Below are 27,905 nucleotides of genomic sequence, written 5' to 3' on the forward strand. Positions count from 1 at the left end.
GACTGGCCTAAACTATGAAATCAGCATAAGTTTTCCTGAAAGCTCTGTTTGGGGTGCTTTCCCTTTCACTTCTCTTACAGATGCCTTCTCACAAAGATGTCCCACATCCCTGGGTTGCCAGGACAGGAGGACAAAGGGGACTTTCTAGAATCTGTGGTTGGGGCACATTGCAAAGGTGGGGGTGGGTAGATCTTTTTAAACAAAAAGAGGAACTGACATCAGTTGATTTTCTTTCCCTGTTCTCATGCAGGAAATGGAGCACCTCCTGGTGTTAGACGCAAAGTCGGCCAATATTTTGAGTCCTTGCGTGAAGAACACAAGGGAGTTGCTGGCCTCGGCGGCTCGTCTGGTCAACATGTAAGCTTTCAGGGCATAAACGTTGCCTCCATGGTGAAGTTTGTTGGGGTTAGGGGCGGTGCTGACAAGGGCGGTCACGTCTCCCTGCTCACCTGTGAGCTCTGTTCACCCTGACCCACAGCGGCATACGGGCTGTGGCTGCTGGATCGAGTGGCTCCACGGCTCTCGGGGGTCAGATGGGGGCTCTCACAGCCCCCACCTCACGTCTGAGGCCAAGATGGTGACCACAGCAGGTGGCGTTTAAGTTCTCGTCTCTTCAACAACGACCAAAGGGTTGTAATGATTTGTGCCCCGGTGGGCATCGGCCCATGTTGCCTGTGGCTCTGTCAGAAAGTGATTGTGTGTGTGTGTGTGTGTGTGTGTGCATGTGTGCAGGGGCGGGGGGTTGGTGCCCATGCAACTGGAGAGGCCAGTTTTTGCGGACTAGAGGCCAGAATTTGCGGACTGACTAACGCACAGTGAGAATTCCTGTCTGGTTCCATGACTCAGAGCTGGGAGGAAGGACACAGAGGCATGAGGATTTCAGGACCTGGGACAGGGCAGCCTTGATATCAGGGGCCTCACTGGGTCCGCAGGGAGGAAGGGAGTGACAGGCAGAGGCCACAGGAACTCTTAACGGGTGCCTCTGATGGACGCGGTGGGGAGTGGCTTGTCTCAGAGTCAGGCTGACCTGGACGTAAACGGAACTCCTCAGCTTACTAAGCTGCAGCCTCTAGCAACTGCCCGCCCACCCAGGCCTCAGCTTCCGCCCGCTCTGAAGGGTGATGCTGGGGCTACGTGGAGGGCAGCTGTGAACGTGAAGATGAAGTCACATGTGTGCAGCGTCCCACGGGGTTCCTGGAGAAAGCAGGCTTTTAAAGCCTAGAAGCTATCTTATGCAACGCTTGCTATTACTAAAAGTTTTTCTTTTACAGTTACACATTCCTAGAATGTCTGGGAAATGGGAGCTAGTCCCCCAGAAGGAGCGTCCTAGTTACCTGGACGATTTATTGACAAGGTATCCATGCAGGAGCTTCAACCTGGGGTTCTCATATGCTTCCTGGGAGCCAGGCTTGAACTCTGCCCCTAGTGCCGCCTTGACGTTCTAAGTCCCAGTACTGAGAACGGGATTGAATTTGGAAATAGGGCTGTGGGGTCATGCTGTGGGAGGGTGGCCCGTAGCCTGAGCCCTGGTGTCCTTAGAGGAAAAGGGAGGTTTGGACACAGACATGCAGAGAGGGTGGACTGCGTTGAATGTGGGGAGGAGGGCCTGTGACGATGGAGGCAGAGCCTGATGTGGTGAACCGAAACCAGGGAGCGGATATGGGGAGCGGATACGGGGAGCGGATACGGGGAGGTGATACGGGGAGCGCATACGGGGAGCACATACGGGGAGCGGATATGGGGAGTGGATACGGGGGGCGGATACGGGGCTTGCCAGCCTCCAGCAGGAGCCCGAGACACACTGGGAGCAGACGGTCTGTCAGAGCTGTGATGGACGCACAGCCCTGTGATGTCCGCATTTCCAGCTCTGGACTCCAGGGTCGTGCTGTGGCCTCTGCTCTGGGGTCTGCTCTGGGGACACAGTTGTGTCTTACTGTGCTCTGCGGTCTGAGCTTTCCCTCCTGACCTTATAAAACATCAGCAGTTGGTGATTTGACACCCATTCCAATTCCTTCATTTACCTTGTAGCTTGCTTCATGGAAAGCTAGGGCTCCTACCACTGGACTCAGCTCAACCAGCGCTCAGTGGTCACACTTGGTGTGCTTAGCACTTCTAGAGGCAGCGGAAGAAATCAACGTGACGATGACCTAGGTCTTCCTGAAGCAAGGATTCAAGGTGTGTGGACACATTTCAGGCATATAACCGTGAACCTGCATGAACCCTGCTTGCTTTTTTTGTTTTTGTTCCTGAACAAAGTCTTATGAATTTTCCAAGTAAATTTTCTATTGCAGCAGCATTCCTAGGAAACCACTCACTGCGGCCAGCATGTCCTGCCACAGCCCAGCTCCATTCCTGTCCTTCTGTGAGCTCCCGTAGGGCGGGGCTGAAGCCTGGAAACTATGCCCGGCACTGGTTTGCTTGCTGGGCTCATCTTCACTAGGCCATCTTCACGTTGATTTCCTCCGCTGCCTCTAGAAGTGCTAAGCACACCGAAAGCCATCACTTAGTGCTGGTTGAGCTGAGTCCAGTGGTAGGAGCCCTAGCTTTCCATGAAGCAAGCTACAGGGTAAATGGAGGAATTGGAGTGGGTGTCAAATCACCAACTGCTGATGTTTTATAAGGTCAGGAGGGAAAGCTCAGACTGCAGAGCACAGTAAGTCTGCTTATGCTTCCCCCACGGAGAGCAGAGACAGAGGTGAGTCTGAGAGCTGCAGGCTCCCTCGGCCCCGGCAGGCGTGGCTCTGCACTTCTGGGACCCAGGCACCATCCCAGGGGAAAGAGGGCCTTCCTGGCACTGGTACCACCAGCTGGTTTCCTCAGCTCTTCCAAAATGCTGGCGAACAACCCCCCTTGTTAAACCTCTTGGGGTGAACTATACAGAGTGGCCTCTGAAGGTTTCTAAACTAATGGCCTCTAAACTAATACAACCGTCTAATGAGAGTCTCCTGTTCCCAAGGACGACTGTGCAACCTGGGGAGTCCTGTGGGGTTTGAAGCCAAATCACACCAGACACTCTAGCTCTGGGACTCAGGAAAAGGATGGAGTGTGTTGACTTGGGTTTTCTCTTCCGTAAAATGAGGCCATAGGCAGATAAAGTGTGTGTGTGTGTGTGTGTGTGTGTGTGTGTGGTTGAAGAAGATGACACACGTAACGTCACTCTACCGCACCCACAGGTAGAGATGGTCAACACTTCACCGTGTTTCCTCCTTTGAATCACACCTTTTGTCTACACGTCTGATCTCCAGCAGGCTTTTGAAGTCAGTCCTGGGGACTTTAAGCCACAGGATCAAGACTCCTTAAGCAAAAAGTTGGTTTTGTTTTCAAGAGGAACATCTAGGCTCCTGGGTGAGTCATTTTCTTAGTGACTGTTCAGAAAATTGAGCAGGGTGGGTCTTGGTCCACCCGTCACCTGAGAGTCCATGTGAAACAGCTGTAACGCTTTGTGAGGTTGTTAGGATGAGCGAGAAGCAGGCGTTTGTAAATCTGGAGTCACTTCACACTGCACAGGGCAGATGGTAGACACCCAGCCAGTGTGTTTGAATTCTTATTTGCTGTCGATGGATAGACGTACACAAAAGCAAGATGGGCAAAATGCTTCTGAAGAGAAAGGGGAAAAGGAGCGAACGGGGTGTCAATGGCTCTCATTGCCATAGACGCCCACAGCACTTCATAGTTTATAAAGTGATTTTTCCATTTCCTATTTCGTCATTGTGACAGGACTCTGGGTAGGTAAGAAAAGGAACCTCATGTCTTTATTTTTACTTTTCAATGAGAAAAGTGAAGCCCAGACTGATTGAATGATCTTCCTGTGGGCACACAGCTGCTGATACTGAAGTTAACCTGTGCTTAAGTGGCCGTACGCCGGGCACCCTGGAGGGCTTCATGTGCTCCGTGTCCTTTAACCATCAGATCGGTCTCAGGGCCTCTTTTAGTCATGTTCCCATTTGCAGAGGAGGGAACTTCTCTGGAGGCTAGGATGCTTTCTCAGGGAGACGCAGGAGCAGGTGGAGAAGCTCAGGCAGCCTGAGGACACAGCCCGGGCTTGTGGCCATGGCTCTGTGCTTCGGGAGCGGGGTCATCAGCTGCTCACCATGTTCGTGCACCAGGGCAGGCCTGTGCTGGCCACTCGTCTGTGTGGCTGAAAGCTCAATCCCAGGACCCAGCCAAGGTGAAGAGTTTTCCCTTGAGTTATGTCTCATGAGAAGCTTCTCCACGTGTGCTGACGCTATGAAAATAGTTCAACCAGCAGTGACTACCTAGGAAACAGCAGAGGGTGAAATGTCGTTCATGGCAGCAGCCGCGGCTACAGGTGGGCAAAGAATTAACACGAGATGTCTGAGACCCTCGTAAAGAAAACTTATAAAATTTACTAGAAGACAGATATCACATAGGATGTGAAAGAAGGCAAGACATATACCATATTCATGGATGAGGCAACTTGGCATTGTGAAATGTTTCACCCCAGCTCAATACATCTACCCAAGCAGTGCTGTTCCAATAAAAACTCTAGTATAGTTGTTTTAAAGAATCAAACCATTTAAAATTTGTGAAGCAACAAATATCCAGAATAAACAAGACACTTTTGAAAAAGAAAAGAGAAAGGGGAATTAGGCTAATGTATATTAAGACACACTGGAAAGAAGTGATCAGGAAAATCCTGCTTCTGGAGAAAACTGACTTGTAGACAAGAGACAGAAAACAGATGTCAGAAACATGGTTAGAAATTTGGGGGCCTGGCAAATAACAGCACTTCACTGAGGAGAGGATGGGTGATCTGGTGCCCGGCAAGGAGGTGACACGCAGTCTACGGAGAGAAAAATCCTTGGATGCACAGCCTCAGACCAAGCTAAGGCCATCGCTGGAAGGACTGAAGACCCAGAGCGACAGGGGCAGCTGTAAAGGCCACTGAAGAAACGCGAGAGGGTCTCTGTACTCTCAAGTGAGGAGGGGGTTCTCTACCCGTGTGCTTTCTTCCAAAGCACTGCCCGTCACAGAGGGATGGATCCGCTGACCGTATGGTGAGGAGCTGGGGGATGGCTCAGAAGACACCGTCAACATTTAAAGCTGACAAGGCATGGCCAGCTGGAGGAGGCGCAACGCTTCTTCAAAATTAAGAAGGAGAAAAGGAGGACAATCAAGAAAAATTTGCCAAGAAAATGAGTAGGCCATTCAGAAGAGGGGGAACCTGAATGCCTGGAAGACACAGCATACGGGCAACCAGAGAAATGCCGAGTTAAACAGCATTGCTCCTTCATCTCGTACTCATTGGACTTTCAAAATGGAAAAGCCTGATGAATCCAGCTGCTGGTAGAGGATGGACAAAAATGGGAATCCAGGTGATGGGGTGGGAGTGACCTGGGTACCGGCTCTGACAACTGTCTGCAGGCACGGGGTGGTGTCTTAGCACACTCAGTGCAGCGTGAACAGGAGATGCTGGCACCCAAGGTGTGTGACCCAGAAGAGGGGGTGAAGGTGGAGGAGACGTGGGGGGCCCTGCGTCGGCCGGGGCCGCATGCAGTCTGCAGCGGGGGCTGGACACGGATCGCTTTGAGTGCACCGCAGGGCAAGCAGTGCGGAGGCTCAGCCCCATGACAGTCAGTCGGTTCAGACATAAACACGGAAGCTCTCCTGTGTGTTCCTGTTGGGCTGCACCCCGCAGGCTGCAAGCCCGGTGCTCACCCAGCTTTAAGACCGAAGAAAGAGCCTGGAGGCAGAGACAGAGACATCAGTGGTTTCACGGAAGGGGGAGCGTGTGTGTCTGAAGAAGCTCCTGGAGCAACACCCCACCTGGTGCAGTGGGTGGTGGACAGGACGTGTGGCAGCGTTTGCTCCCGGTGGGGAGAGGAGATTGCCAGGTGTGGCTCATCGGTTACCAGGGAAACCCGCAGAGGAGCATGCCCCTTACGACCTCTTTGATAAGAACATCACAGCTGGGGCCTGGGGCCAGTGTGCAGGAGGGTCACTCACATGGCTAAGGTGTAGGTGAAGCAGGTCCTGGACAGCCGTTCTGAACGACCCGACCACACAGCTTATTCCAAGACAGAAGCAAACACGTGCGGTGGCTTCCTGGAGGTGGACTGGGGCAGGCAAAGGACTGGAGGGTGAACACAGGCGACGAGCCGGAAAAATGTGAAAACAGTGAAACAAAGGCAGGGTGTTTGGCACACTTCAGTGACGATTGCTCCGCACACTGGCTAGAAAAACTCCCGGAAAGTACTTAGAACAGCAAGAGACAAGTAGTGAGAGACGGATCACCGTGCCCGCGGCCGAGTATGGATTTGTGAGCCGGGGGGGGTCCTGCTCCCTGTGGCTGATGCTGGCCAGACACGTGCTGGTTCTGAATCCAGCTCTGCTAGACACCAGCCTTTACTGTTTTCCCACTAAACCAGACACGTTTGCTTGTGATGCAAAAGCAAGTGGAAGGACTCAGTCTGTGGTCCGGAGGCTGGCTGGTAGCCCTGAGTGAACCCGCACTGACCCGGGCTGGACCCTGATAGCTCTGGCCGCTGGACCAGAGGGGGCGTTGGTGGGTGTTCAGTGTCGCAGAAGCCAGGGGCTGGGGGACGGGAACAGAGTGAAGAGGGGTGGCTGGACATCTGATTCTGATGTTGGCTGTGTGGCGACCAGGAGCCAGGGCCGTGTCCAGCACGGAGCGGGAAAACAGCTTTGGTGTCATTGAGGGGGTCACTTTTCGGGGTAGAAGAGGGCCAGCCAGTGTTGGGGGGTCACACTGGGTGGGGAAGCAAGGGCTGCAGGGAGCCCACATTTGAGAGCAGCATGCAGCATGCGGGGTCTGTGCCCTGCAGGGTTCAGGACGCGGGGGCCCGTATGTTGTTTGACTGCCATTATCCCACAATCAGAAGGACCTTTCTCATAAGGAAGCCCTGAGTGCTGGGAGTGAGGATGTGAAAAAAATGTGTTGTGCACACATCACGCCTCATAGGAGTGGAGACCCCCCTAGGAAATCTTGCTCACTTAGGGTGTTTCTAAAACAATTAAAAATCAGTGATTTCTGATAAATCCTCCAAGGAGTCACGGGTCCCACCGTTAGAGGTGGGAGGTGGAGGGTGAGGCTGGGGTGGGTGCTGGGACACCCGTAGACCTTGAACGCTGGTCAGCCACTGGGCGCTCTGGCCGGCGGTCACAGGGTCACGCAGCGCTTATCATGGGGTTCGGCCTGCAAGGGGCTGCGTCGCCCCTGAGCCAGCTCCGGCCCCGTCAGAGGGTGACTCTGCCAGCCCCCGACGGTGTCACTGTGCGAGCATCACCTGCGTTCAGAGACAGAGGTGAACAGCTCGGCTTTGGGGAAGACCTCGTCCACAGAACCGGCTCACGTGGAATCCTGACCCAGTTCGCGTGGAGGCAGTCAGCGTCTACCTCCACAGGACAGACTCGCTTTGCACCGCTTTACTGGCAACAGTGCTCTTTGGTCCAGTGCCTGGTGCGTGCACTCTTGTAAAGAAGTGCCGTCAGTTCTATAGCCCTGGAATGACAGTGGAGCAGTTGAAATTGGCGGAATGGCTGCACTTCCGGGTGGTTGATAAACCCACTTACCTGTGCGCGGAACGGTGGGTTCCCTCTGACAGCCCGTGTGGATGGGAGGGGCTGGGCCCCCGAGCTTCGGAAGGCTGTGCCTCCAGGAGCGGGTGCCACGGGGGCACCTGGCCCGACGCGTCAAGGAGGAGCCGGGGCCCCTGGCATCGAGTATGCGTTTCTAGGACAGCGACCCCGTGGGAAACTCGGGACAGAGCCGTCCTGGCTGCCCCCGCCCTCTCCTCCCCACACCTAGATCTTTTGCTGGAGACGGAGGGTGAGTGATTTTAACCCCGAACGTGCTGTCGCTTTGTGTTAAAGGTGAGAAGGGACCATGCCTGACAGGTGAGTTGAAGATGAAAAGGACAGTTTCTTGATTTTCTGCAATCCCAGCCTTTTCGGCTGACGCAGCCTCGGCGAAGAGAACCTTCTGCCAAAGGAAACAATCGCTTCGGGCCGGACATGCTGTGCAACGTCTGCCCGTCCTGGCAGGAAGCCTCGGGAGGAGGACCCCCACTGCTCCCGGACAGGCTGATGGACAGCCCGCGCCGTGGGTCCCCTGGCCCGTGCCCGGCGCAGACCCTTACGGGGGCTGGTGCGCCACACGGGGCCATAAATCTTCGCTGACTCGAGTGAAATGACGGGCCAGACCGGAGGGCTCTGATTCTCGGGTCCAGATGGCACAGGGGCCGCTTCCAGATAAGCTGGCGGGGCTGCAGAGAGTCCGTCAGGGACAGCTCTCGAAGGACGCAGGCGTCTGCTGCCTGCGAACCAACCAGGGCAAAGGTCTGGCTGCCCAGACCCAGGGCCCGAGGGACCCACTGTGGACCCGGGTGTGGCTCGCTGTGCCTTCATCCACCCTGGGGCTACGGGCTTCGGGAGCCTGGCGATTGGAGGATTCAAGCTGGCCTGTGAGGAGCCGGGTGACGTGAGTGGTGCTGAGCTCAGGCCAGCCCCCAGTCCTGCTCCCAGGAAGAAATAATTCTCACCAGGCCCAGGGACCCAGTCTCCGCACGCTGGCTGTGGACAAAATTCCCCAGGGAAGGGCTTCCAGCCAGAGTGCTGCTTCCCGAGAGGACGCCCAGCTGGGCAGGGACATGCAAGGCAGGGGAAGGACCCTCCAGAGCGGGGGCCTCTAGGAAGTGAGATGGGCAGCCCTGGACTCGGTCCATTTTCACTCCACCCCCATTAGCTGAGCATCTCGAGCAAGTCACACACATTATGGACTAGCTTTCCTCTCTGGTATTTGAAGGTTTTCGTGAGAAGCCAGTGAAAACAAAGTGTCCGTGAACAATGCCCTTGGTGAGATACTAAGTACAAAGGGGTCCTAGGGCCCTCGCGCCAGGACCCGGCTCAGCGTGCTGCCTGCAGAGAACCTGCTGACCCTGCGCTCTGAGAGCCTGACCTTGAGAGGAGGTCTCCATCCTGGGGAGTACGGTGTGCTCCTGGCTGGCTGCCTGGAGGTGGGCAGCCCCGGTCTGCAGGGCCTCCAGGCCCAGCACAATGCTGGGGCCCTGGCTCCCCTGCGACACCAGGGTTCCCCGCAGTGGGGTCTGGCACCCTGCTCTGCGTGTTTTAGCTCTTCTCTGCACCCTCAAACCTCTGCACAGGCTCAGGTTCATGTCCCACCCAGAGGGCCCGTGAGATGGATTTGTTTGGTGGGGACTCCCTGGGTTCATTTCTTCGTGCCCGGGAGCGCCCGCCGTCCTGCTGGGGACGCCCCTGGCCGCCTGAGGTTCCCAGCACCCTGGGCAGCATAAGGCAAGCAGCGGACAAGTCCCCACCCCCGGAGGTGGCCCAATTGTCTCGTTGACTCTGAAAACCTGGGCGAGGGCCATCTGAACGTGCCACTTGTGCAAATAGATTCAAAGGATCATTCAAATGATTTAACACGGAAAGGGTCAGACTTCCCAGAGTCAGCTGTGTTTTTAATGTGCTGTCTGAGTGATTTCATTAGGTTGCAATGTTAAAGAGAAGGGTTCTCGATGCATAACTTATACAAATGTATGCAAATGCTATGCTCCCCTGCAAAGGCAGCCAGTGAGATCCCGGGAGAGTCCCGGGGACCCCGGGCTGCCTGGGGGCTCCAGGACCAAGGGCAGGGCGAGGTGGGGTGACTGTGGAGGTGGCGAGGGAAGGGGCGGCCAGGAACGCTCTTGCAGTTCCGCTAGCGGGGTCTCCAGCGGGGTGGGGGTGAGCCCAGGCTTCAGTGGCCACCCCCACCCCCTCCCCCACCTGCGCCTTGAGCTGGTTTGCAGCAGTCCTGGTGCCTGGAACACTAATCAGCTCTCAACCTTTGAACTCCTTTTGGTAGAAAAGGAAGCAAATAACACAAAGACGCCAATCCCATGCCCGGCAGACTGGAGCGAGGCCTTTCATTCCTCTTCAGGGAGGGTGGCGGGGAGGCCGGCGGAGCCTGAGTGGCCCTGTGTCCTCAGGGCTGCAACCGACCCTGCTGACCCCTCGGCCACACCAGCCTCAGGGACTCTGTCCCGAGATGCTGCGGCTCCAGCAGGTCAGGCCACTGCTGAGGAAAGCTGAGCCTTTATTTCAGTTTCTAAGGTCCTATTGCAAAGAGCTCAGGCTGTGTGTTTGTCCAGGATTTAAGTTTGAGGAAAGCCTCCCTTGCAGGGCAGAACACTTTTCTGATCCTCCCCCCGCCGCCTCCAGGGCGAGGTGGTAAAAGGAGAGGAGGTGATGTGAGACTCTGTGTTAGTCGCTCAGTCGTGTCCGACTCTTTGCGACCCCGTGGACTGTAGCCCACCAGGCTCCTCTTTGCATGGGATTCTCCTGGCAAAAAGACTGGAGTGGGTTGCCACGCCCTCCTCCAGGGGATCTTCCCGACCCAGGGATAGAACCCAGGCCTCCTGCATTGCAGGCAGATTCTTTACTATCTGAGCCACCAGTAAGACTCTGAAGAAGAGAAGAAGAAGCGAAGTTGCTCAGTCATGTCCAACTCTCTGCAACCCCATGGACTGTAGCCCACCAGGCTCCTCTTTGCATGGAATTTTCCAGGCAAGAGTACTGGAGTGGGTGGCCATTTCCTTCTCCAGGGGATCTTCCCGGACATAGGGATCGAAGCCGGGTCTCCTGCATTACAGGCAGATGCTGTACTGTCTGAGCCACCAGAGAAGCCAAGTCTTCAGGGAAGGCTCTGAAGGAAGCACACATCCCGTCCCCCAGCCCCTGGCAGGCGGAGACCTTGGCCCTCGAGCTCCTGCATTAGCTGACCGAGCTCAATGGGGTGAACAGCTGCAGGCGCCCAGCCCAGGCCTGTGTGTTCAGACTCCCTGGGGGCCCACCCGGTCTCCCCACTAAGCCCCCCACTAGTCAGGAGGCGGCTGGTGTCTCCCCTCTCCCACCACTGTCCCCTGGTACTTGCCCGGCCCTGGGGTCAGCCTGCGTGCCTGGACCCATCTGCCCCTCCCTCTGCCCAGGGCTCACCTCTGCCCTCAAACCACCCTGCTGGCTGGACCTGCAGTGACTCCCCGCTGATAACGGCGGGCCTCAGTCCTGGCCCGGCACTGGCCTCCCGCCTTTGCTCGCGTGTCCTTTGCCCCGAGGCCCTTCTCTTGCCTCCCCTGGGCCCGAGGCTGGAATCTGGGGGCGGCCCCTGTGGGCTGGAATCTGGAAACATCCCCTGTGGGCTGGAATCGGGCTCTTCTGCGAGCAGGGCCTGGAGTCCCCGCTCGATGGAGCTGTCGCTGGGACCCTGGTGTCAAGTTTAGTTCAAACATGGATGCTTCTGGGATGAGGGTTTCCTGATTGTTTTCCCATTTCCTGCCTGTCTCCTCTGCTTGTAATATTGGGGCCTGTAGAGCTCATCCATTCAGCAGGTGCTCACTGAGGGAGACCCTTGTAGGTCCAGAGATGGTTCTAGGCACTAAGAGAAGAGGGACACAACACACACACTCACACACACACATTCACACACACACATTCACACACACATTCATTCACACAGACACACACATTCACACACACACATTCATTCACACAGACACACACATTCACACACACACATTCATTCACACACACTCACACATTCACACACACATACATACTCATTCACACAGACACACACACATTCACACAAACACACATTCACACACACACATTCATTCACACACACTCACATTCACACACACATACATACTCATTCACACAGACACACACATTCACACAAACACATTCACACACTCATTCACACACACACTCATTCACACACAGGCACACACTCATTCACACACAGACATACACACTCATTCACACACACATATACTCACACTCATTCACACACATTCACACATGCACACACACTCATTCATAGACACATGCACACACACTCATTCATAGACACATACATACATACTCATTCACACACATTCACCCATACACACACACTCATTCACAGATATACACATTCACAGACACCCACACATTCAGACACACACACTCGTTCACACACATACACATACTCACACTCATTCACACATGCACACACATACTCATTCACACACATTCACACAGACATAGACACACACACTCATTCACAGAGACACACACTCATTCACACAGGCACACTGTCACACACACACGTCACTGCCCTCATGGCGCCCAGCTTGCACTGGAGGAAGACATAAGATAAAATAAGTAAACCTCACACCGCATTGTTGGTGAAGTGTTAAGGAGAGACTCCTCGGGGACGGGGTGGGGAGTGTGCTTACACAGGCTTCACATCTGCACGAAGCCCTGGAAGAGCAGACGGGTGAGTCACGTGGACGGACGCCCAGGGAAAGGGCTCGCTGTGAGTGCAGAGGCCTGAGGGTGGGGGCATGCTTGGCACGTGTGCGGGAACTGGAAGCCTGCAGAGCGGAGGTGAGAGGTGAGGTCGGGAGAGGGACGTGGAGGCCACAGGGTCTCCCAGGACACTTAGGACTGAGGGGAGCCTCTTCTGAGCAGAGGGGAGACTCAGTGTGACCTGTTTGGTCTGATCCATTGTCTTAGATGCTCAGTGAGAATGGCATCTTGGGCCCCATGTCATAATCAGATGCCAGGCCCCTGGCAGGCTTCCTGCAGGTGGTGGTGAAGGGACCCAGCTTAGCGGGGCCAGTGGGCACCTGTGGTCTGAGTGGACAGCAGAGGGGAGAGATGAGCATGGAAAAGGTGGCACCCCGACACTCAGGCAGGGAGCCACGCCTGTGCCAGGCCACCCACAAGAACCGCAGTGCCTGCCCTCGCTGAGAGGCGCCGGGTCCCCCCACCTCCAACCCGAGAGATGGAGGAGGACGGAGGGGTGGAGGCAGAGGAGGACGCGCCCCTCACTTGGGTTGGGAGCGGCCTCTGGGTCACTGCGCTTCCTCCTGAGCCGCACTCAAGAAGAGTCAGGTCCCTGAGTAGACTGCCCTCAGCATCTAGGTGACTCTCATTCCCGAGGGGTCCTGGGAGGGGTCCATGACCCTGGTTTAGCTCCCTCTCCCTGCTGGTGGTCCTATGCTGCGGGCAGGGGGCTAAGAGCTCTTCTTGGCTCTGTTCCCCAGCTGGGCACCTGCCTGGCTCTGGGCAGCAGTCTGCTGTGTCGCCCCGGTTCCCAGCCCTCCGCTGCGGGGAGGGGAGGGTCACAGAGATGCGTGCCGGGGAAGGGGCTCCATCCCTCTGCCGCATGTGGGGCTGAGGTCATCGCGAGCCCTCGGGGTCTGGGCAGACAAAATCAGAACCCAAACGGCTGATGCTACTGAAGCACAGCTTGTGGGGGGAGTTCACTCTGCAAACGCGCGCTGGGCCCTTACCCGGCGGGGCGCCTGTCTCCTGCCAGCTTCTCTTGCTCGTCCACGTGGGCAGGCGATGGGAATGGTAACGGGGCGGGCGGGTCTCGCACACCCCCTGCTCTTCCTCTCCAGGAGGCAGCTGGCGCGCCTCCTGCTTACTGACCGTGGCCGTGGGCTGACCCGCCCGGGTGGGAGATGCAAGCTGTCCACACGAGGACTGCTTTCCTTAAGGGGTAAAGCCATGCTCCTTGGAGAGAAAGACGTAGGAACTTACAGAGAAAGGGAAGAAAGGGTGAGGCTGCCTGACAGGCTGGCCAGAGAAGCCGTGCTCACGCGCTGCTGCAGGCGTTAGATTTCACCTCACCTTCTGGTCATCTAATCAGTGCACCTTCATCAGAACACTCAGTTATCCCAGAAACATATTAAAAAACAGGTAAAAAAAACCCTGGGCATCCTTAACTACCCGCACAGCGATAAGCCCTCTTCCCATCTCCCATAGTTTGTTCAAATTTTCTTCGAAGGGACTTTGGTCCACTTTCAGGCTTCACACTTAAGCATTAGCTCCTCTACAAGAAATTAAAGACTTTGAAAAGTCACGTATTTAATGGTGGTGCTGTATGACATCCAGTTACATCCGGACGATGACTTAGCTTAGATCTTCCCTGTTGCTGGCTGTCTGTCTCCACCTCCAGGGGCAGACTCGGGTCTGGCATCTGATGACACAAGCGGCTGATTGTATCAGCCTCGCCCAGCAGACCCCAGAGTCGTCCACGCTCCCTTCTCCTTGGAGTCCCTCCCACCAGAGGAGGGACCATTTCAGAAGGGGCAGCTGTCCACTGGGCTCGAGCCTGCAATCCTGATGTCGCCTCTGCTGGATTGCTGTCCTCTGAAATTGACCGCATCCCCAAGGGATTACAGGACCTGCCTGTGATCATGTTCAGGGTGGGGTTCGGACGTCAAGAGAGCAGGCCTCTAAGAAATTGGCGTAGAAGATAAAGTGCTTTTCTGTTTGCAAAACAGAATCCTTGTGCTTCAGAAGCGGGGTTACACCAGACAGCATTGTGAGGAAAACTCGGTCTGCGTCTCATGTTCTCACCTTTGATCAAAGAATCTGAATGTTTTAGAATCTCTTGATAAGTACAAGGACATTGCTTTGCAGAAGGTGGTAAAAAAAATGTAGATCTTCTAGAAGTATCTAAGAGAGCGTGGGAGAAATTTTGTTTCCATGAATACTTATTAACCTGCGTACTAAGTCGCTTCAGTCGTGTCCAACTCTTTGCTACCCCAGGGACTGTAGCCCTCCAGGCTCCTCTGTCCATGGGATTCTCCAGGCAAGAAGAATGCAGTGGGTTGCCATGCCCTCCTCCAGGGGATCTTCCTGACCCAGGGACGGAATCTATTTCTCTTAAGTCTGCTGCCGGGCAGGCAGGCTCTTTACCACTAGCATCACCTGGGACGATCATCTACTGAAATGTGTATTTTTTGTCTTAGTGCCATTTAACAATGGACTGTTCTGTGTGTCGTGATTAAGCACGTGGGTCTCCCATTCATTCATCATGGGCACGTTTCCACGATTGGTGGCAGAGGAGCCAGGGCACTCAGCAGCAGGGCGAGGTCCTGGGGCCGGCACCACGAGCTGACATGGCACGGGCTTCAGGTCGGACCCGAGGGGAGGCCGCTGCAGGCCGCGTCCCTGCACCCGGTCAATGGAGGTCCTGGCTCCACGCCCTCCTGGTGACCTGGGAGGAACACGCCCTGCGGGAGTTGAGGCCCCCAGAGGCACCTTGGATGGCGTCCCCCCGACAAAGGTGAGGGGCTGGGGAGGACCCCCCAGGGCTGTGCCTGGTGTCCCTTGCCCAACCCCATGCCACCCTCACACTTAGAGTCACGGGCGTGGCAGAGCGCCAGGAAGCCTGCCCACCGGCTGATGATCCTGGAAAGCGCAGGAGAGACGTGTGAACATGGGCAATCCTGTCTAGTACAAGACACCCTCTGGGTCCCCTGCAGGCTGGGCTCTGTCCACATGGGCAGGGGTGGTGAGAACACTCGGAGGACTGACATCAGGGGACAGACGCCCTCTGGGGTCCCGGCAGGAAGGGCTCACACACAGGGTCGTGGTACTCATAGGCCTGTTAGCTTCTGCAGGGTGAGGCCAGGAAGGCCCCCCAGCTCTCAGGACCCCCAGACATGTGTGAATTAATGCAGGGTTTTAGGAGATCAAGGGAAGCTCCTGCAATGCAGGAGACCCCGGTTCGATTCCTGGGTGGGGAAGATCCGCTGGAGAAGGGATAGGCTACCCACTCCAGTATTCTTGCCCTTCCCTTGTGACTCATCTGGTAAAGAATCAGCCTGCAATGCAGGAGACCTGGGTTCGATCCCTGGTTTGAGAAGATCCCCTGGAGAAGGGAAAGGCTACCCACTCCAGTATTCTGGCATGGAGACTTCCATGGACTGTAGAGTCCATGGGTTCACAAAGAGTCGGACATGACCAAGTGACTCTCACTTCACTGAGATCAGGAGGCTGTAGGACCCACAGGGAAGCCGCCATCGGTACCGGGTTGGCCAGGGCCCTGGGTAGTGTCCAGAAGCCACTAGAAAATCCCAACCTCTGTCAGCAGACATGGTAATACGTGCCCGTCCACTGCAGCTTCTGGAGAAAATGCTGCCTTTCCTTTACCGTCTTCTGAATTTCATCTGAAGCCTCTCGCTGGGAGTCTGGGAAGATGTGAGGGTCGTGTGCTATCAGTGGACAGTCGACAGCATGGTTCTGGGCCCGGGAACTGCTTCCGGTCTAACGTGGGTGCAAAGAGGGGCGGGTGCTTGGAGGCACCAGCCCAGGAGGGCCCGGCCCGACCCCGGAGTGCCCTGTAGCGCCAGGGTGGTACTGTGGGCTCTGGGCTCCCGGCAGAGGTCCCTGGGGGCAGACGGTGGAGGTCGGGCTTGGGGTTTTCCGAGGCTCTCTCTGCTCTCAGTGGGAGAGCTGGCTTCACGTGGGAACCAGCAGTTCTGACAAAGGTGATGCCTTGGACGGTGGGGTGGAGAACCGGTACATTTAACTCACATTTTGGGTGTGACTCGCCAGGACGCAGCCATGCTGAGTGGACTGGTGAGGGCAGGGCAAAGAAAGGAGGCTGACGGGGACAGCTGGGGCTGTGGCTTGGATGAGTTGGCAGCGGTACCGCCAGCTTCGAGGGTGGGGAGAAAACAGAGAGAGTTAGGTGTGGGGCCTGTGGGTCTCCAGGTGTCTGTGGGCGTCCAGGTGACTTGGCAGGTGAGCCTGGCAGCCCATCCCACGTTCAGGGAGGGGGCCTGGCTCCAGCTCAGGTTGTCTTCTGGGTTTGCAGACAGGGAGCTGAGAACCAGGAGGCGAGGAGGTCAGTCAGCGAGAGCCTGGTGGACAGACACGCCTGGCTCAGGATTCCCGGAGCAGCTGGGCTTAGAGAGGAGGTGACTTTCTCTCCACCAGAATTTTGTAGGGATTGCCAGCTCTTCCCAGCTGGACAGTTTGCCTGCACGGTGGGTGCTCCGTCCCCCACGGGCCCATGAGGATGGCTTCTGTTTTATAGATGAGGAGACAGGAGTCCAGACACTTTGGGCCGGAAGCCAGAGAAAAGTCGGGGGGCTGAACCTCCCACTCCCCCGCCGCCTCCTCTTCTTCTCCTCTTCCTTCTCTAACATGCCAAAGCCGCCGCCCACAGTTCGGGTTTAAAGTGGCCAAGTGTCACATGCTGCCTCCCCAGATTTTTGTGCAACTGCTTCACAAAATAGAATAACACAGGAATTGTTTTCCACTTATTCGAGATAAAGGCACCACATGCAGCGCTTTACTGATATTCAGCGCGGTGGAAACTGGATGTGCCAATAGGTCACGCAGCAATATTGGCAGTAGCATGAATGTAAGCTCCGACTCGATGGACGTGAGTTTGAGCAAGCTCCGGGACTTGGTGATGGACAGGGAGGCCTGGCATGCTGCAGTCCATGGGGTCGCAAAGAGTCGGACACGATTGAGTGACTGAACTGACTGAACTGAAGGTCCAAATAACTGGAAATGGGCTTTTTCATGTGAAAGTGGAAGATGCTGAGAACTGTCAAGGCTGGGTCTGCACACAGAGGGGGAAGCACGTGGATTTCTCAAGTTCTTGCAGTTTTCAAAGCTGTGAGGCGGCTGTGGTTTGGAGAACACGGTGATGTGTTCGCAGTAAAGATGAGCATCAAACGTGAGTCCAAGGGTCTCAGGGTCCAGCCCCACCTCCAGCCCTGGTGTCAGTCGTTCCCTTTCAGCCTGTCTTAAACTGCTTAAGTTGCTCCTTAGCTGAAGTCCCATCAACCTCTTAGGAATGTTGGACAAAATAATATCACAGAATCTGCCATGTGGCCAGCTCATTGGATGGAGGCGTAAGAGTGTAACCTGCAAAAGGCGGCTGCCTCTTCACTGGGTCCCAGAAGCTGTACATGGGGCTGGCGCCGAGAAGGAGGTGGACGCTGTGATTGTCACTCAGTGGTTCACGCAATGTGGGGACCAGGAAGTGTGCGCCGAGCCGGTGTCCCTGCCCGAGGTACCCGGGATGAGCTGGAGGGAGGCGGGCAGGAGCGTTTTTTCCGAGTCAGGAGCGTGCTCAGCTGCTGTTCCAGCAGCGCTGAGGTCACTCCTGAGCCTAGGACTTGCTTGTGGCCGCAAGAGTGTCCAGTGAGGGCTCAGGACGGTCAGCCACCAAAGCCCGTCTCCTTCTACCCTTGGTTTACCTGGCGGCCTTCCACAGGCCTCCACCCCACCCTCCCCACCCCCGGCTGTCCACACATGAGCCCAAGGGCGGAGGGACTATGTCCACCCGTGCCTGCCCCAGTCCTTGTGAGCAGAGTGTTTCCCTGGGGAACCCGCTTTTCTACTCCCTTCTGCAAAACTTGCTCCTTTGCAAACGCCTGTTCCCACATCTAGTTTAAATAACGTACTTTTTAACATGCCTTCTTTTACAAAGGTTTCCTTTTCCCTTTACTTTTTATTAATGATGTGGTCTCAGTTTACATTTAATTCATGTATTTCTCGATTTATTCAGTGTTTCACTGACTAAATGTTTTGGGGTCCTCTTAGGTGTGACATGCAGGGAACCCCACAGCGGCCCAGCCCGTGGCCTCTGGCCATCATGTGACTGGGAAGACCCCCAATACAGAGAGGGTGCGATGACATAGGGCAGGCGCAGTGCTGACACCTGGGAGGCTCTGGGCGTCGGGAGGGCTGGGTGGGAGCGAGCCTGGTGGAAGCTGAGGAGGCAGAGCATCGGAACAAGAAAGAGAAGACGGGAGGCTGCCCGGCCGCCAGGCGGGACCAGGGAGCAAGTCCTCTGTGTCCAGAAAGGGGGGGCGGAAACTGTGAGGCTTGTGGAGCGTTCCCTCTGCTGTGCAACTGGGGCTTGTACATGTGTGTCCACGTGTATGTGCATGCATGTCTGGGTGCACGTGTGTGTCTACATGTGTGTCTGTGTACATGTGTGTCTCTGTGTGTGTGCATGTGTCTCTGTGTGTGTGTGTATCTGTGTGTGTGTGTCTGTATCAGTGCATGGGTGTGTGTCTGTGTGCCTGTGTCTGTGTGTGTGTCTGTGTGTGTGTACATGTGTCCATATCTGTGCATGGTGTCTGTGTGTCTGTGTGCGTGTGTCTGTGTGTGTGTGTCTGTGTACACGTGTCTGTGTCTGTGCATGGGTGTCTGTGTGCGTGTGTCCTTATCTATGCATGGGTATCTGTGTGTGTGTGTGTCTGTGTACTTATGTCTGTCTGTGCCTGTGTCTGTGCGTGTGTGTCTGTGTGTCTGTCTGCGTGCGTCTGTGTGTGTGTGTGTGTGTCTGTGCGTGTGTGTGTGTGTGTCTGTATATAAGTGTGTCTGTGTGCATGTGTCTGTGTGTGTGTCTGTGTCTATGTGTGGGTCTGTGTCTGTGTACATGTGTCTGTATCTGTGTATATCCGTGTGTGTATGTGTGTGTCTGTGCGTCTGTGCATGCTGTCTATGTCTGTCTATAGGTGTGTATGTGTGTGTGTCTGTGTGCATGTGTGTCTATGTGTCTGTGTGTCTGTCTGTGGGTGTGTGTGCACGTGTGTCTGTGTTGTGTATGGGTGTCTGTGTGTGTGTGTGACTGTGTGCGTGTGTCTGAGCAAGTGTGTCTGTGCGGCTCCTTTAAATGTCCCTGCCCCAGATGCTGACGGCCGCTGGCCCTCACAGAAGCAGCATCCTGTCACCAGCAGTGGCCTGGCTCTCTGACCTGCTGGCCCCGCGGGCACGGCGCGCTGACAGGAGCCGCCTCCTGGGCTGCAGGGTGGCAGGGGGCGTGGGGCAGGTGTGGGGCACGGGGCCCAGGCTCATCCTGGGCGTCACAGCTGAGCCAGAGGCGGCCTGCACGTCCACCCCAAAGACACGCACTGTGCGGTTCGGGCTGTGCCCAAGGCACGCCCCCATGCGGGGCCCCCACTCCAGCCCCCGGCCCTCCACCCTCCTGGGCGTTCCTCCCCACCCCAGGCCCCCTTCAGCTCCCCGCTGGCCCCCCAGGACCCCCACCCTCCTGGGCGCTCCTCACCCACCCCGAGAACCCCCTCCAGCTCCCTGCTGCCCCCCCGGCCCCCCAGGACTCCTACTCTCCTGGGCACTCCTCCCCACCCCAGGCCCCCCTCCAGCTCTCCCCTGGCCCCCCAGGACCCCCACCCTCCTGGGTGCTCCTCCCCGCCCTGGGGCCCAGACTCCAGCCCCCAGCCCCCCGGGACCCCCACCCTCCTGGGTGCTCCCCCCAGCCCAGGCCCCCTCCAGCTCCCCTCCGCCCCCCTGGCCCCCCACCCGCCTGGGCGCTCCTCCCCACCCCAGGCCCCCTCCAGCTCCCCGCTGCCCCCCCGGCCCCCCAGGCCCCCCACCCTCTTGGGCTCTCCCCCCCACCCAAGGCTCCCCCTCCAGCTCCGTGCCGGCCCCCCAGGACCCCCACCCTCCTGGGTGCTCCCCCCACCCCAGGCTCCCCCTTCAGCTCCCCGCCACCCCGCTCGCCCGGCTCCCGCTCAAAGCAGCAAGCACGCAGTGCTCCATCTCCACGTGTGACCACAGACCCTTTCCTCTGTCCTCCCGGGCCGCCCCTGCCCCCCACCCTGTTTCCCACCAGCTCTGAGCCCTGGGCTCATGGGAGGCAGAAGAGAGGATGAGACGGCTGCTCCTGCAGTGGGGGATGTGGTGGGGGGGGCTCCAGGTGCCAACGCTTCAGAGGGGCCAGAGGACCCCAGATCTGGCTCCTCTAACCACTGGCCGTGTCGGGAGGCATGTGTGAGCACAGGGCTGTGGTGTGCAGAGGGGCATGTGTGTGAGCACATGGCTATGCCTCTGTGACTGCTGGGAGTGTGTGTGGTGCGTGTGGCATGTGTGTTCCCCCGTGGGCCTGGTGTGGCCTGGCGTGTGTACTGTGTGTGGTCAGGCGGTTGTGCCCAGGGCTTGTCCTCTAGAAGGCGCGGCATTCCTGGGGGTCGAATGACCCTGTCAGACGCTTCGGGCGGTGGGAGCTCCGTTGGCTCCTGCATGGCTGTGGCCCCCAGCCCGCTCTGCTCCTGGTCCAGGGCCGGAGGGTGGCTGGAATTCCCGAACGCGCCCTGGGGGGCTGGGACGCCGTCTCACCGGCTCCGCTGCAGGTCCTGGGTGCCGGGCGAGCAGTGGGCTGCTGGTGGGGTCAGGGGTCGGCCTGGAGTGTGTCCAGGGATGCTCCCTGTGTTCTCAGGATGCCCCTTAAACCAGCCCCAGTCCTGCTTTGGAGGACGAGAAAGGCTCGGGGGACAGTGTGACCTGTGCCCCTGGAGGAAACGCCCTTGGGTGGAAGCAGCCCAGAGCCGGCCTTCCCTGCCTGCTCTTGACTCTCACTTTGGTTTTATCAGCAGCCGCTGAGCCCCTGGGGTGGCGCTGTGTTCCCTCCACCTGAACGCCTGGGGCTCACACGCCCCTGAGGACCCTGCTTCCCGGCCGAGTTCCGCTTGTCACTGGACCTGTTTGGGAATGAAGGCAGCCAGTTGGCAGTATCACCCGGTTCCTTCTAACTCGAGGTTCCTGCCGTGGGGCACGGCGGGACACGGGAGTCACGGAGCCTCCTCTCGTGGGGGAGCCAGTCCTCAGGGCAGGACCACCTGCCTGATGGCCAGGAGAGACCACCTGGGCTCAGACCCCTCCAGGCTGTGAGAAGCTGGGCTCTCCCCACACCTCGGTGGCCTCCTCGGGGCCTGATGATAACCTGTGAGGGGTGAGAGGTCAGCGAGGCCCCCGCGCTTTCCGAGAGCCGGCAGGCCCTCATGTCTCCGGGGCCGCTGCGGAGAACACGCGTGTATGGCTGAAGTGTTGGGGCAGGGGTGGGGGGCTACGGAGGGGAAGGGGTGCCGGCCGTGGGTCCCACCCTGCCCTCTGGGGGAGGCGCCAAACCCTGAACCCCGCACCCACCCCGGGCCTGGCTGGCCACCCTCCCTGGTGTTCACAAGACGTGTTCTGAATCAAAACACCTTCTTTGCAGACAGCTTCCTGGAAGACAAGCTTGAGAGTCTGAGATGATGAAGAGGAACTTGCTGGGTCAGCTTCGGACGTGAAAGCAGCTTCACGTGGCTTTCAGTTTTAAGGTCTGGTTCTAGCCGGCTGTGTTTCGCTTTGTAGATGGCTCAGCGTCATCCTGGGGAATCGCTCTGCGTTTTCTCTCTTTCAGTCTCTCCTTGGCTTCTTCCTCTTCCTTTCTGGGTTTTGGAAGCGGCTGGGCTGAGCCCGGGGATTCCTCTGGAGGGGGAGAAGGTGGCCAGGGTGTGTGCTGTGGATGGAGAACAAGGGAGCTGCTGTCCTCAGCGGGCACCGGGGGGCGTTGCCCGCCTTGGTCTTACCCATCTCCTCGGAAGCCTCCTCCACGGTGGGCTGGGGAGGGCACAGGGCCCACACCTCGGCTCCACTCGTGACAGCGGGTGCTTCGCCAAGGGGAGGCAAGGAGGAAGCATCCATAGTCAGCTCACCACCCCTGGAGACCCAGTGCTGGGGTGGAGACGGACCCGCCCCGGCCGGCCGGCCGGCCATCAGGCTGCACCCCCAGGCACATGGGGTACCCGCACCCCCCGCACCTGGTCTGGGCGCAGGAGGAGAGCAGCGTGTGCACCGGGCTTCGGCTGCTCTGCAGCGACAAGGACAGGTGGCCGGAGAGACCTCGTGGGCTTCGGTTCTGTCTCCGGCCGGTCGCCTCCTGCTGCCTCGGGTCAGCTCTGCAATTGTCTTTGATCTGGGAGACGCCGTGGAGATTGCTGGGTGCCCCCCTCATCTTACACCTGGGGGAGCTGTGGGGCTCAGGCCTGGGTGCCTGGAGGACCACACCAGCCCGGGTCAGCCGGGCACTGCAGGAAGCGCCCTCCTCTGTTCCCTCTTCTGTTTTCATTGCTGGGGCGACCTGAGGCCAGCACTCTCTGGGCCTGATTGATCATCTTCAAAGTGATGGAAATAGGACTTCTCTTGTCTGCCTTTGATAATCTTTGCGAGGATCAGGTGGGACGTGGTCGCCGCGGTACGTTATGGGGGTTCCTGTGATGGAGAAGGAGCCAGGGCTGGTCAGCACCCCTTGCCTGGTGGAGTGCTGGGCCTGAGGCTCTCCTTACTGAGCCCAGGACTCCTGATGGGGACAAGCCGGGTCCCCCACCCCACCCCCTCCAACCACACACGCATACACACTCGCAGTGTTCCACAAGCATGCACGCACACACACACGGGACTCTCAGCAGGATGAGAGTGGGCCACACTGAGCCCAGGGCAGCCTGTCCCTGTCTGGCTCTGTGACCTAGCATGACCCCTGTGACCTCTCGAGGATCCAGGGTCCTAACAGTCAGCAAGCAAAGGGGTAAGTGGAGGTTTGCATGGGTCAGGGGCCCAGCAGCGAACAGGAGGCATCGCACACGGCCACCTGAGGAAGTGACATGCAGACAGAGAGCGTGGTTACACCCGAGAGCTGGCGGCCCCGGGGCTGGTGCTGGTGTTTGCTGGGACCTGTGCCTTTGGCCTGAGGCTGGTGACCAGTTCAGGTCACCACCCCTGATGGGGTGACCCCTCAGGGAGAGGGCTGTTGGGAGACTGGTGGCTTCCTGACTCACTCCATTATCTGGGCCCCGTGGAGTCAGAGGGTGCAGGTCAGCCGAGGAACCGAGGAAAGAGACGGGCCAAGATCTCCAGCCCGGCCTTGCGCGTGTGCGCAGCTGTGTGTGTGTGTGTGGTGGTGAATAAGGTTGTGACTAGGTCGGCGTGATAGAAGAGCAGACCCAGGCCGGGCCCCATCGCAGGACCTGGTGACCCTCCTGCACTAACAGGGCCCCGCAGGGTCACAGAGCCCGGGGGGTCACAGAGCCCGGGGGGTCAGCCCTGCCTCGGCCTAACTGGGAGCTGGTGCACGCGCCCCCAAGACCAGGCAGACCCCGAGCTTGGCGCAGCTCCGCCCCCACCACTGGGGCACTTCCTCCAGGTTGCTCCACCCCAGGCCTCCGCTCGGGGTCTGTGAGCTCGGCGCCCACCCGCCCGGATCACTTCCTGGCTGTGGGTCTCCCATCACAGGGTGTGGGGCGAGGACTGTTGAACAGTTTGTGGTGTTGCCCCCCACGGCCAGGCAGCCCGTGGGTGGCAGAGCTGAGCTGTGCGACAGCCTGGGCGACCCCTGGCCCCCGGCGGCCCCTGGCCCCTCACTGTCTGTGGCCGTGGCCCCGGCCTGTCTCCCCCGCCTGTCAGTCACCCGAGGGAACACAGAGACCTCTCTCTGCAGGACAGCCGTTCTCAGCTCATCTCAGCTCCAGAGGCCGGCTGGGCCACCACCCCTCCCAGCAGTTCTGCAGTGAAGCCTGACTTGGACGGTGTCCCGGGCCAAGCGTCCACTGCAGTGGCCTCCTGGGCAAGCTCATGGGCAGAGACACCCGCGAGCAGAGCAGGGTGGGTGGGCGGAGACACTACCTAGGGGTCAGAGGCACTGTTAGGGGCTGGAGGCAGAGAACCTGAGCCTTCTCATCACAGGGCTTCACATGACTGCAGAAGGGAAGGGCCCAGCTGTCCCCTCACCTGGGACCCCCCTGTCCTCCTGGTGGCTCTGCAGGAGGCTCAGACTCCCACAAAGGGAAGGGTCAGGAGAACCATGGTCAGGATAGAGTCCCGTCCTAATTCACTCTGGAGCCCGGGCACCAGGCTGCAAGGAGCCAGGCCATGCTCAGCTGACATAGCCCATCTAGGGAAGGTTCTGGGTGGGGAGACGTGATCCGCTGGGGGAGGAGGCCCTGAGGTGGATTGTGGGGGGTGGGGACGGCCCCCAGGCCCTCTGCTGGCTTCTTCTTCATCTGGGGTTCTTCCCTTTGAATCTTGCTGCCTGGAGAGGAAAAGGAGAGATGAATAAAGAAAGGGGATGATCCCCAGGGGTTTGTTTGAGACGGAATCAAAGTGAGGAAAACAGATCAAAGCTGTGGGAAGACAGGTGCCTTCCCCTCCTTGGCTCTGCCAACGCGAGCATGGTGGTCACACGGTTGTAGCCTCTGAGACTAACCGCACACGTGTGAGTGCACATATGTATATGCCTGTGGTGTGTGTGAACGCGTGTGTGCCAGAGACACAGACAGAGACAGAGACATAGATGACTCCATTTGGTGTCACCCAGCATCCGAGGACCAAGTGAGCCCCGTGTGAGGTACAGGAGGGAGGGTTCTGATCTGGGGCCCTGGGGGCACAGCCCGTGGTCTCCCCTGCCCTGGGGGCCCACTGAGGATGGAAGGATGCAGGGAGCCACCTGCTGACGTCCGGCTTCCCAGCCACCTGAGGACAGTCCGTCTGGAAAAACTCAGGGATGGAGGGGGCAAAGGTCTTGGCACATCACACATAGGGTTTAACACAGTACTTTAAACCCGGGTTAAAGCACAGCACTTTCTTTGCAGAAATTTCAAGGCAGACCCCGACAGCGCCAGAATCCAGGAGGCTGGCCTTGGCACCCCACCATGCCCACTGGTTCCTCCCCATCCCGCCTCTGCCCCCTTGGCACCTGCTTCTCTGCTGCTCGCTGAGGATGGATCCTCGGTCACTCCTGTCATCCTGGGGAAGTGCAAGAGTTCAACTGAGTCCCTCCTCCCTACCCCCACCCGGAGCTGAGACCTTGCTGTACCTGCGAGGGGAAGGGCTTTCCACCTGGAGAGGAGATCTGTGTGCACCCAGGACCAGCGTGTGCGTGCACATGCACACACATACACACGCGTGCACAGCGTTCTGTATCATTTTAGCACCAGCATGTGCGTGCACACACACACACGCACGAGTGCAGAGTTCTTTATCACTCTGTCTGTGCTGATGTCCCAATTTCGTTTCCAGCCCTGACTACTCCTGGCCTCCAGTGCCATCTGTGAGCCACAGGGAACAGGCTGAAGACAGAGCCAAGATGGATCTGACCCCGAAACTGGGAGCACGTCCAGGAGAGACGGCCGCACAGGCCTTGGGCACTGGGGACTCAGGCAGCAGTGACAGGCAGGCAGGACATAGAAACAGGCTGTTTTGACCCCGGCAGATGCACGAGAGGGACCCCCTTCCTGGAATTACACACTCCCCCAGTCCTGGTCCCCAGTGCCTGGAGAGCTGCCATGCCTTGGGGGACACAGGCGGCTCAGTGGTAACCATGTCCTGCAAGTTCAGGTGTCTGGTTACAGCCATTCCTGCAGGGGTCAATTTTTTTTTTTCTTATCTTGGTACATATTAAAACAAAAAGAAAATGACCAGGGAATGACTGAACCCACTTCCTGGAGTGAAGACGGTGTGCACGTGACCTCAGAGCCCAGTAGCAAACGTGGGGAGCCCCCGCTGATCCTGAGGACGGTGTGCACGTGAACATGGAGCCCAGTAACAACAGGGCGTGGCCCCCGCTGACATCTTCACCAGGGCCTAGGGCGGCCTCTGAGCACAACGGGCAGGAAGGAGTGTTCTCAGGAGCTGCTCTTCTGCCCATCCGAGTTTCTTCTCTGGTTATAAGTGGCCACACGGACACCAGTCATTGACTCATTAAGGGCCAGTACTCAGGGACGCCCAGGGAACCTGTCCAAGCAGCCCTGGCTGTGGACCAGTCTCTCTTGAGCGGTGATGCGGACGGGAGGTCAGTGCCTCCCAGGCTGCCTGGGACTCTGGCCTCTGGCTCTCCTGTGCCGGAATGAGCTGGAATGAGCCAGATTGATGTGGAATGAGCTGGAATGCCTCTTGAGATGCTCCAAGGTCGGCCTCCAGCCACCTCCTCCAGAGCCACGGCTCCTCCCACCGCGATGGGTCGTGGGCCCTCCCCGTGAGTCCGTGCTCTCCTCCCATGCCATCTGCCCACTCCTGGCTGGTGCCCCGTCAGCCTCCTGACTGCAGCTGTGAGCCTTGCAGAGCGCACGCGTGATGAGTGGGAAAATGAATCTGAAATCTTCCCTCTGGGCTTTCCTCTTGCCTCCCCCGCCTCGCCCCCTCCAGGATCAGTTTATCTGTCAGTCCGGCCTCCAAGTGGAGCCAAGGCCAAGTTGGCGACCTGCCCTCGCTCGTCAGCTTCTCTGACCGGCTGACAGGGAGCGAGTCTGAGCCAGAAAGGGCTGTGTGTCCCCACAGCCTGGGAGGCGGCCGGCGGCCAGGAGGTTCTGCTGGGCTGTGAGGAGCCACGTGTGTGGCGGGGGGATGTCCCTGGGCCTGGGGACACTAAGCCATGGGGGGCGTGTGTGGAAGCGTGTGTGCACGTGTTCATGTGTGTGCAGGTGTTCATGTGTGTGCACAGACATGTGTTCATGCTTGTGCATGCGTGGTACTTGGTATGGCATCTGAACATGCCCAGGTTACTTGCAGCCCCTGCAGGTGACTCGAGGCACCTACGCCTGCCTTGGCCTTGATTGGACTCTGCTCTAGGCCCCTCCCCCTGCTGTGTCACTAGGAGACCTGTGCCTGGGACCCGGATTCTGTAAACTTCTGGGTCTGTGCGCAGTGGGAGCCGGGGGCCTAGCTACAGGGCTTCCTCAGGAGGTAACATGCAGAGGCACCACCTGCTCTGTGACTGTCCTTTAGGTGCATGGTCCCAGGCATGCAGACACCCACGCCATGGGGGCACCAGAGAAGGTGTGGAGAGGGGCTGGAGCTATTGGAAGAGGGTGGAGGAGGACAGGAGCTTGGGAGGAGCCTCAGATGTCTCCTGGTGCCACTGGACACTCGATCGAAGTGTCCTTCTCCTTCTATAGAGTTGGACACTCGTCCACTCTGTCCTTGTGGAAAACCTCTTGGCTTTTCGGGGCCACGTCCGCCTCGTTCACCCATCCCTTCCTGCCCCCCTCTCTGCTCCTGGGTTTCCATGCTTGGCCTCTTGCACCCTGGGCAGTCTGGGGGTCTCAGCTTCACACAGGCTGCAGTCACACCCACGCAAAGACCCTACCTCTGTTTCTATCCCAACTTTTCTGCAGAGCTCCGGAATGGCACTTCCAGCTGCCCCTGGCCCCCTCCGCCGGGAAGACCCACAGGTCCTCAGAAGCAGCAACAGGGGGCCAGGCTTGCCTGGCTTTATGCCTCACCCGCCCACCCCTCTCTTCTGTCCTGGGGAAGCCCCGCACCCCCGTTCTGGAATCAGG

Source organism: Bubalus kerabau, chromosome 4 (assembly GCF_029407905.1).
Source record: "Bubalus kerabau isolate K-KA32 ecotype Philippines breed swamp buffalo chromosome 4, PCC_UOA_SB_1v2, whole genome shotgun sequence".
NCBI lineage: Eukaryota > Metazoa > Chordata > Mammalia > Artiodactyla > Bovidae > Bubalus > Bubalus kerabau.